The sequence below is a fragment of the Chiloscyllium plagiosum genome, unplaced genomic scaffold (genome assembly GCF_037043375.1).
Source record: "Chiloscyllium plagiosum isolate Xiang-an unplaced genomic scaffold, Cpla_swu_hap1 HiC_scaffold_27, whole genome shotgun sequence".
Classification (NCBI taxonomy): domain Eukaryota; kingdom Metazoa; phylum Chordata; class Chondrichthyes; order Orectolobiformes; family Hemiscylliidae; genus Chiloscyllium; species Chiloscyllium plagiosum.
Genome location: NW_028270165.1, coordinates 38875709 through 38885823, shown reverse-complemented (window position 1 = coordinate 38885823; position 10115 = coordinate 38875709). Strand labels below are relative to the sequence as shown.

Sequence of the window (10115 nt, the reverse complement as noted above, 5' to 3'; positions counted from 1 at the left end):
TTTGCCAGCACTTGGCCCAAATCCCTCTAAACCTTTCTATTCATGTCCCCAACCAAATGTCTTTTAAATTCTGTAATTCTACCAGTCTCCTCCACTTCCTCTGGCAGCTTATTCCATGCACGCACCACACTCTGCATGAAAGGTTTTCCCTTTCGGTCCCTTTTAAATCCTTCCCCTCTCACTCTAAACCTATGCCCTCTAGTTCTAACAACATACTGATAAATCATTTCTGATGGAGATGTCAACGTTTCGGGTAGAACCCTTCTTCAGTCCTGAGGGATAATACCTGAAATGCTGACTTCTCCACCTGCTGGTGCTGCCTGCCTTATTGTGCCCAGCCTCCTGTTTGTCTATTTTAGATTACAGCATCTGCAGTTTTTTATTTTGTCTCTAATAAATGGTGGAGCAAATTCGATGGGTCAAAATATCCTAACTTCTGCTCCAATGGTCTTGTGGTCGTAGGTTTGTGCGGGTCTTGGGCTCAATGAGCAGCAGCGCCCACTGGAAGCAAGGTTCATAGAAACATAGAGGCACTACAGTGTGGAAACGGGCCCTTCTGCCCAGCAAGTTCAGAGCGACCCTTTGAAGAGTAACTCACCCAGACACATTTTCCTACCCTATCACTCTGCACTTACCCCTAACTAATGCACCACACCTACACATATTTGAACACTATGGGACTATTTAGCTTGGCCAATTCGCCCAAACATGCGCACGTTTGCACTTTGGGAAGACACTGCAACACGCAGAGGAAACCCACGCAGACACAGCGGGGAATTACATGCAAACGCCACACAGACAGTCACCCTGAGGATGGAATTAAATTTGGGTCCCTGGCGCTATGAGGCAGCAGTGCTAACCACTGAGCCACCACCCTCCCTCCCCTCCCCCCCCACTCCCCCAGTAGAAAACAAAAAAGCCTACCAACTCTCCCACTGCCCCCACTGTCAGAAAGGGCAGGAGGATCAGTCCTGGGGGTGACCCTCAGCAGCGTTACCGGCAGAATCTGATTGTTAGGAGCATTGGTGCTTCCGCTGGTGCTTGTTCAAGCTGCAGGACATTGTGAACCTCTGCCCACACTTGGGGCAGGCAAACGGCCTCTCCCCAGTGTGGACCCGCTGTTGCGTCAGTAGAGTGGAGGAGACAGCAAAGCCCTTCCCGCACTCGAGGCAGGCAAACGGCCTCTCCCCAGTGTGGACCCGCTGGTGCGTCAGTAGAGTGGAGGAGACAGCAAAGCCCTTCCCGCACACAGAGCAGCTGAAGGGCCTTTCCCCAGTGTGGACCCGCTGGTGCTTCAACAGGTCGGAAGAGCGTGTAAAGCACTTCCCGCAGACAGAGCAGGTGAATGGCCTCTCGCCGGTGTGGACCCGCTGGTGAGCCAGCAGGTCAGAGGAATCGCTGAAGGCCTTCCCACATTTGGGGCAGGGGAAGGGCTTCTCACCGGTGTAGACCCGCCGGTGAATCACGAGGTGGGAGGAGCGAGTGAACACATTCCCACAATCGGGGCAGCGGAAGGGCCTCTCCCCTGTGTGCACCCGCTGGTGCCTGATCAGGGCGGAGGAATCGCTGAAGGCCTTCCCACACTTGAGGCAGCTGAAGGGCCACGCCCCTGTGTGAACCCGCAAGTGCCTCAGCCGGGCGGAGGATTCGCTGAAGCTCTTCCTGCACTAAGGGCAGCTGAAGGGCCTCTCCCCAGTGTGCACCCGCCGGTGCCTCAGCAGGGCGGAGGAATCACTGAAGGCCTTCCTGCACTTAGGACAGGAGAATGGCTTCTCCCGGGTGTGACTGCGCCGATGTGTCTCCAGGGCAGACGGGACACGGAAGCCTTTCCCGCAGTCGCCACACTTCCATGGTTTCTCCATGGCCGAAGCTACAGTTGCACACAAACGCGTGTATGTCCCCTCCCTGCCTCGAATTCCTCTTTCCAGGCCAGATAACTGTTTCAGGCTCCACACTCAGTGCGTTGCTGCAACAGTAGGGTCTCTCTTCCAGTCCCACTGATGCTGAAAATGTACTGAAACAGGAACCAATTGGATCATAGTTGAAAATTGTTGCAGTCCCGGTGGATTGAGTGACTCACAAATGCTGGAGAATCAGAGTAGAAAACTGCAGGTCAGGCAGCATCTGAGGAGCAGGAGAGTCAATGGTTCAGGCATCAGCCCTTCATGTGTTGATTTTGAAACTTCATCTTCAGATCAAATAGTCTGAAAAGAGATTACAAAAGTCAACACTGTCAGTCCAGGGTAGAAATTCAGAACATGCAATTCTACTTTCTGCAGAACATTCTTTTGTTTTATTATTCCACAAAACTGAAAGCACCATCCCTCTCTCTCTCTCTCCCCCTCTGTTCTCACTCCATTCTAATTCTCCTGAAATTGCTGATTCAGGATCTGACAGGGACAGAAGAGCAAAACAGTCACAACTGACATCTCTCTGAATTTTGGATATCTGCACCTGAAAATTAATATCTTCCACGACATTGGGATACTGTTGAGAGTGAGCAGGTCTGATTTTTGGAAGCAAAAATATAGTGTGTAAATTCAGGATGAACCGGCAATGTAGCTTCTTGGCAACCAATCAGACACAAAATGGTAAACGTGCCCCCACAGGGGAGTTTTAGAATGAGACATCAAGGCTATGACACCAGAGAGAAATTGAACAGACTGGCGTGGCAAACCAGAGTCATCTAGATATACAGCACAGAAACAGGTCCTTTGGTCCAATGGTCTATGCTGACCAGATATCCTCACTGAATCTGGTCTCATTTGCCAGCATTTGGCCCATATCCCTCTGAACCCTTCCTATTCATAAACCTATCCAGATGCCTTTTAAATGTGTCATAATTATACCAGCATCTACTACTTCCTCTGGCAGCTCTTTCCTTACACGCGCCATCTTCTGCATGAATTGCCCCTTCGGTTCCTTTTAAATTCCTCGCCCCCTCCCCGGGCCACCTCACCCTAAACCTATTACTCTATAGTTCTACACTCCCAGAGAAAAGACCTTGTCTATTTACCCAATCCATTCCTCTCTTGATTTTATAAACAATGGAAGCATCAACGGCTCAGGGCGGGGATGGGGAGGGTGGGGGGGGGGGGGGGGTGGGGGGAGGCGGGGGAAGTATGCTGAATGTGCTGGAGCCAACGCGTAAGAAGAGGACACAAAACCTTGAAGCTGCAATGAGGAACACTGCATGTGCTGTACTTGTACCTGTTGATTTTATTTGTGGGAATCAAGTGCATTTTAAAAATAAAAACAAACAAGATATCTATCCCTCCCCTTTCCCAATCTCCTAATGCTGTCCTGGACACAGAGTGAGAGAATTGGGAGCAGGAGTTGGCCATTTGAGCCTGCACCAACATTGAACACATCATAACTGAATATGAATATACCTACAGCCAGGTGGATAGACTGGGTTTTCTTTCACTGGAGCAGAGGAGATTGAGAGGTGACCTTATAGAGGATTATAATATCATGAAGGGTACAGATGAGGTGAAAGGCAGGTGTCCTTTCCCTAGGGTGGGGCGTTCAAGATTAGGGAGCAAATTTTGAAGGGGAGAGGAGAAAGATTTTAAAAAGATATGAAGAGCTCCATTTCATTCTCCGGTTTGTGTGTGGAATGGGTGTCCAAAGGGAGTCGTGGATGCATGTAGAGTGACAATGTTTAAAAGACATTTGGAAATGTACATGAACAGGAAAGGTTCGGAGGGATATGGGCCAATCACTGGCAGATGGGACTAGTTGGGTTTGAGAACATAGTCAGCATAGACTAGTTGGTCCGAAGGGTCTGTTTGTGTGCTGTATGACCGTGCAGCTGTTCTGTACTGGTCTTAAAACCATTTTCTTGGAAATCCAAGATGGCGGTGGTTTGAGTGGTCTGCTGTGCTGGGCTCTGTGCCATACCCCCGGCAAGGTGGACTTTTACCCCCTCCCCCCACCTCATTAACCATCCGTAGGAGAAAACAATCGCTAATATAAACTTACTGAACGTCTAGAGCTGCTATAATTGTGGTTTGACAGCTTTAGGACCAGAATGAAAGCAAATGAAGGAAAAGGGCCGACAGGGGTGCAGCAGGTAGGGCACTCCCCTACTGCATCGGGGGCGCCTGGAGCCATTGCTCAAACTCCCAGGGCAGACCCTTTGGGTTTAATGGGGCAGCAGCAGTTACTCTCGGTGTTTGCCAAACTCTGAGATAAGATTGAAGCAGCGGTGGAACCGCTATCTGCCACACTGGAAAAGCATGGAGCAGGAAATTCAAATGTTGGCCCGAAGAGAATAGGCAGCGGAGGAGAGGACCGTGGCATCAAGACCGTGGCGGAGGTCTCAGGAGGAAGGATCTAAACGCTGGAAGACCAGGTTCGGGCCCTTCAGGAGCAAGTGGACGACCTGGAAAACTAAAGTAGAAGAAATATCTTACAGCTGGTGGGTCTTCCGGAATGCGAGGAAGGCGAAGACCTCATTGGATTCCTGGGGCTGGAGTTGGAGTGGGGCCTGTTGAGTGTGGAGCGGACCCACCGGATCGCAATGTGCAGGTCCGGGTCGGACCCGCAGCCCCGCGTGGTCCTAGTGCACCTCCTGCATTATAAAGTAAAACAGTTCGTGATTGAAACAGCAAGAAAACTGGGAAGAGATCCACAGGCTTTAATGCACAAAGGCTCAAGAATAATATATTTTCAGGAGCCTGGTTTTAGAAAAGGGCATTTGATGAAGTTAAGAGAAAATTAAGGGATCTGAACATACAATGTTCCTTGAGGTCCCTGACCGTATTGCGTTTCACTCACGGAGGGACGGTATATCATTTTGATTCAGCAGAAAAGGTGAAGGACTTTGTGAATTCTCTGAATTAAAGAAATCGATTCGGGGTGAAGGCGGGAGGGGCATCATTACAGACAATGCTACTTTTTTGCCCCTTTTCTTGTGGTTATTGGCTTTATACGTACTGCCTTGACGTAAAACTGGAATTATTTAGTATATCGGTCAGTTAGGTATTGTCTGGGGCCTTTTTTTTACTGCTGTCCTTTTGTTTTTGGATTGGTGGTGGCTATACCTGTGCTTAAGATGTATGGAGAAGGGGTGTGGGGAGATGGGCAACCATTGTTAACTCTCCGAATGTCAATAACATGTTTTTTTCAATCTGTGAATTGCCTGGCGTTTGGGGCACAGCCTCAGTGGGAAGGAACCAGGATGTTGGCAATGGTGGGGTTTGGGGACGGGGGTGAAGCGATCTCTACATAATTGGGGGTTATTTGAGCGTTTGCGTAAGTTATATGTGGTGGTTAGATTTTTCTTTGTAGTAGTTTTTAATAGGAGCAGTTTTTAGACTTTATAGAGTTAATGTCTTTGTTGTTCACCGCACCTCAGATAAGCTTCCTCCTCGTGGGAAACCACGGGCTGCCCTGGATGACCATGGCTACTGATTCGTTCAGGTGGTGCACCTGGAATGTAAAAGGGAGCCATTCCCCCATTAAAAAGAAAGAAGGTGCTGTCATGCCTCAGGAATGTAAGGGTGGACATCGCTCTGCTGCAAGAGGCACATTTAACTGATAAGGAACATCTGAAACTGCAGCAAGGAGGTTATGATAGGGCATTCTTCTCCTCCTTTAGCTCCAAGTGTAGAGGAGTGGCTATATTGGTAAGAAGGAACCTCCCTTTCCAGGTAATTGAGCAAATTAAGGACGAACATGGACTGTCCGTCATTCTTAAAGCTCTAATACATGGAGAAGAGTATGGCGTCCTGAATGTGTATTGTCCCCCCGGTGCACCCTCTTAAATTTCTAATTGATGCAGTTGCTAAATTAATGAGCCTTGGGGTTCACCGCATGGTCACTGGAGGGGATTTTAATCGCCTATTGGATCCCGAGGTAGACAGGGTGCCAAGGGGCCAGGCAGGTACACCCACGCAATCTAAGCAGTGGGTGGGCATGTGCGAGGAGTTGGGATTAGTGGATGTGTGGAGGCATCTCCACCCTAATGGAAGAGACTTTACTTTCTCTCCCAACCCACATAAGTACCACATGGGAACTGACAATTTTAATGCCATTGGATTGCTTGGACAGAACATTGGCTTGTGAAATTGGCAATATAGCTGTCTCGGACCATGTGCCAGTGTATTTAGATGGTAAAATCAAGAGTGGTGGAATTGATGCACAGCACTGGTGCATGGACCCATTCCTGTTAAGGGATAGCAAATTTGTTGAGTACATCAAAAGAGTTCAGAGCCTTCTGGGATATCAACTCGGGTACGGCCAGTAATCCGGAAATACTGTAGGAGGCCACTAAGGCATATTTATGAGGCCTGATTATATTTTATTCAACGACGAGTGACGCAGAGGAAGGAGCAACAACAGATGCTGCAGATAGCTGAGGAAAGATATTATAATAGGTCTTCACTGGTCAAGCTGCAGCTCTCTGGGCTGCTCCCAACTCATTGCACACACTGGGAAAAATAAAGGTCTGCTTTGCTCAACAAAGATTGTTTGAATTTGGAGATAAGCCAGGTAGATATCTGGCTAGAAAGAAAAATGCTTCCCAATGTATTATGTCTGTTGGAGTGAAGGTTGGCACAGTTACCCATGAGTTAAAGAAGATTAATGTTAGATTTAGGGAGTACTTTGCAGAGTTATATCGGTCGGAGAGAGATGAACACAGTGCAGCGAGAATGCAGGCCTTTTTTGAGATCCTGCACCTCCCTAGTATAAACGCGGAACAGGTTTCCTGTTGAATACGCTTTTGACGATACAGGAGGTGCAGGATGCAATAAAGCATCTCCAAGGTGGCAAAGCACTGGGGTCAGATGGATTCCCAAGTGAATTCTATAAGGAATTCATAAATGTGTTGGTGGAGCCACCTCTGGGGATGTATAGCTATTCATATGTACAGGATTAGAGAGGCTAGTATCTCCCTCATTTTAAAGAAGTGGGAAGAGCCCATTTCATACAGACCCATTTCACTGTTGATTGTAGATTTTAAAATTCTTCCCAAGACGCTGGCCCAGCGGTTGGAAAAGGTGTTGTTCTGTATTGTGAAAGAAGATTAGATGGGTTTTGTTTAGGGCCGTAGCTCTTCCAACAATATCAGGAGGGTACTGAACATGGTGCAGGTATGCCAGCAAAGGTTGATCCTGGGTTCGGTGGCCTCCCTAGATGCAGAAAAGGCATTTGGCCAGATAGAATGGCTGTACCTGTTTGGGGTCCTCAAGCGCTTTGGTCTGGGGACAACCTTTGCATGATGGGTGATGGTGTTGTATAATGATCCTAAGGCAGCAGTCATCACAAACGGCACTCTGTCAGATAACTTTAATCCTGGGAGAGGTAGTCGACAAGGTATCCTCTTTCACCGCTGGTATTTAACTTGGCAATTGAGCCATTAGCTGAGGCTGTCAGGAGGGATCCTGTAAAAGTGGCGCCAGGAGTAGGAAGGGGGGAACATAAGATTACCCTATATGCTGATGATGTCCTTTTGTTCTTGGCCAATCAGGAGGAGTCCGTTCCTCGATTGATTCAAACAACTAATTTATTTGGCAGTTTTTCGGGCTGCAGGATCAACTTTACAAAATCAGAAGCCATGCCAATGAGGGCGGGGGTGGAGAATTAGTGGAGGTGCCTGATCTGAAGGATGGAATGCAGTTCCTGTTTAGATGGTCGTCAAAAGGGTTTTTGTATTTGAATTTTTATTACCCCTGCCTTCCACCAGCTGTATAAAGCTAACTATGTACAATTACTGGAGAGGATAAAGCAGGATTTGCAGCGGTGGGACGGATTACCGTTATCATGGTTAGGCCAAATAGCTCTGATTAAAATGAATGTTCTTCCTCGCCTGTTGTACCCCATGAGAATGCTCCTGTTGTTGCTACCCAGATGAGTATTACTGAGACTCAATGGTTGGCTCGGTTCTCTTATTTGGTGTCGCAGGCGCCCCCTAGTTAAGTTTACCAAATTGCAGTTCTCACAGGGTGAAGAGGAGTGGACCTTTTGGACTTGAAGAGATATCAAATAAGCGCTTTCTTAGCACGTGTGTGTGACTGGGCATGAGGGGACTCGGGGTCTATTTTGCTTAACATTGAAGCATTGCAGTCGAGATATCCCCTTGTTAATCTATTATTCATTGATAAGATGAAATCTGAGACTGAGCAGTGTAAGAGTACAATCATTTTAAATACAGTGAAAGCCTGGAGGATAATGAGGCAAGTCAAGGGCAGTTGGCTGAAGACCTCACCGTTTACCCCATTGGTGGCAGCCCAAGGATTTAAGCCTGAGGCAATAGACTCCGGTTTTAAGTCACGGCAGAATAAGGGAATCTCCTGTAGGGAAGATTTATTCGAGGGTTAGGTCTTGATGTCATTTAGCCAGCTAAGTCAGAAATATGCATTGTCCAATAGGGACATTTTCCGGTACTTTCAGCTAAGGGATGATATACAGAGGAAGACCACGCTCCTGGCTCAGCATTACAGGTCAAATGTGGAATAAAGAGTAATCTGGTGTACAGGCGCTCTTTCAGTTAGTACGTTGTATCATTTACAGAAGGGACGTATCTTAGGGGATGTGGAATTGGGAGCTCGGATCGGATATTTCATTAGAAGTATGGCAGATATATGGGAAAATAAGGAAAATTTCAATATGTAACAAAGCACAGGGCATACAATTGAAGATTTTACACAGGGCTTATGTGGCGCCAGAGAGCCGAGCTAAGTTCACAAGAGGAGCATCACCAGGGTGTCCCAGAGGTAAAATTAGTATAGGCACTCACACACTGCTATTGGTCATATTGTAAGATCCAGAGATACTGGAGTGCTATAGTAAGGGAGCTGAAGGACATCCTGGGGGATTGAAGTTAAACTGAATCCGGTATTTCTTTTTCTGGGGTTGCCAAATTTGCCTTCTCTCGGAGAACACAGGAACAGACTGTATAACATTCTTACGCACTGTGCAAGGAAGAACATTTTAATTAATTGGACGTTGGAAAATCCGCCAGGGCTTATGGGGTGGCATATGCTGGTGATGGAGCATCGCCCCCAAGATGACCTCACAAATAAGTTGCACCACAAAACAGTAGTTTTACAAGACATGGCAGCCCTTTCTAAATTATATTGATGCAGACTGATCAGCAGTATTAATTAGAGCCATGGTATAGCTTTGGGAATCAGTCTGGGCACTCATGGGGCCCGGGGAGGGCAAGGCTGGGTGAAAAGAATACGGGTGCAATAACTGGTGCTCCCATGGATGGGAGCCTTAATGGAGGTGTGGTGAGTGAAATAGAATAAAGTAATGTGATAGAATTCAAATGAACTTAAATTATGTTAAATTTTATTTTTATTCGATTTGATTGTAGTTTAGTTTAAGCTAAGTTTGTTCGAGTAAAATAATAGGTAGCTCATTATTAATAGTATCATAATATGACATTGTTGTACTGCTATGTTTCTGTATTTTGGTATTGTTCTTTTTTGTAGATAGAGGTGTTGTAAGAGATTTGAAAAAGTTTCGAATAAAAATATTTTTAAAAAAGTTTCTTGCCTTCCCCCATAACTATTTTTGACATTCAAAACTCAGATGAACTCAGCTTTGAATATATTGAATATCTCCCTAACTACAGGCAGACACCCCCACTTTGAACTCAATTCCTCTTGCTAATATACCACTTGCCTTGCTGATTGCTTGCTGCACCTGTGTGACAACTGGCATTGACTGGAGTAGAAAGCCTGAGCAGAAGGTAGCTGAGGCACGTTTGTACATCCACACATCATTCCTGATGAAGGGCTTTTGCCCAAAACGTTGACTGTTCTGCACCTCGGATGCTGTCTGACCAGATGTGCTTTTCCAGCGCCACAATTTTGGACTCTGATTTCCGGTATCTCCCGTCCTCACTTACTCCACATCCCAATATATCGCTATTTAAACAATGTACCTCCTTTCTGTTTTTATTTCATAGGAAAGGCTATAATTTCACACCGCGTTACTACATTTACCATGTGTTTGCCAATTAAGACACATACCTGAGCCAACTTTGCTGCAAGTCAAGAACTGAACACCAGAGTGAAAAAACAAAATGGAAAAGGGGGTGAGAAGAGTGTGTTGTACTCACAGATGTTGGAAAGAGGAAAGAAGTTGCAGTCTGGGAT

At 46.7% G+C, this 10115-nt stretch overlaps 1 pseudogene; it reads right to left on the bottom strand.

Moving 5' to 3' along the window:
* Positions 1-965: 965 nt before the first annotated feature.
* LOC148143673 (uncharacterized) lies at positions 966-1862 on the bottom strand (annotated as a pseudogene).
* Positions 1863-10115: the final 8253 nt, after the last annotated feature.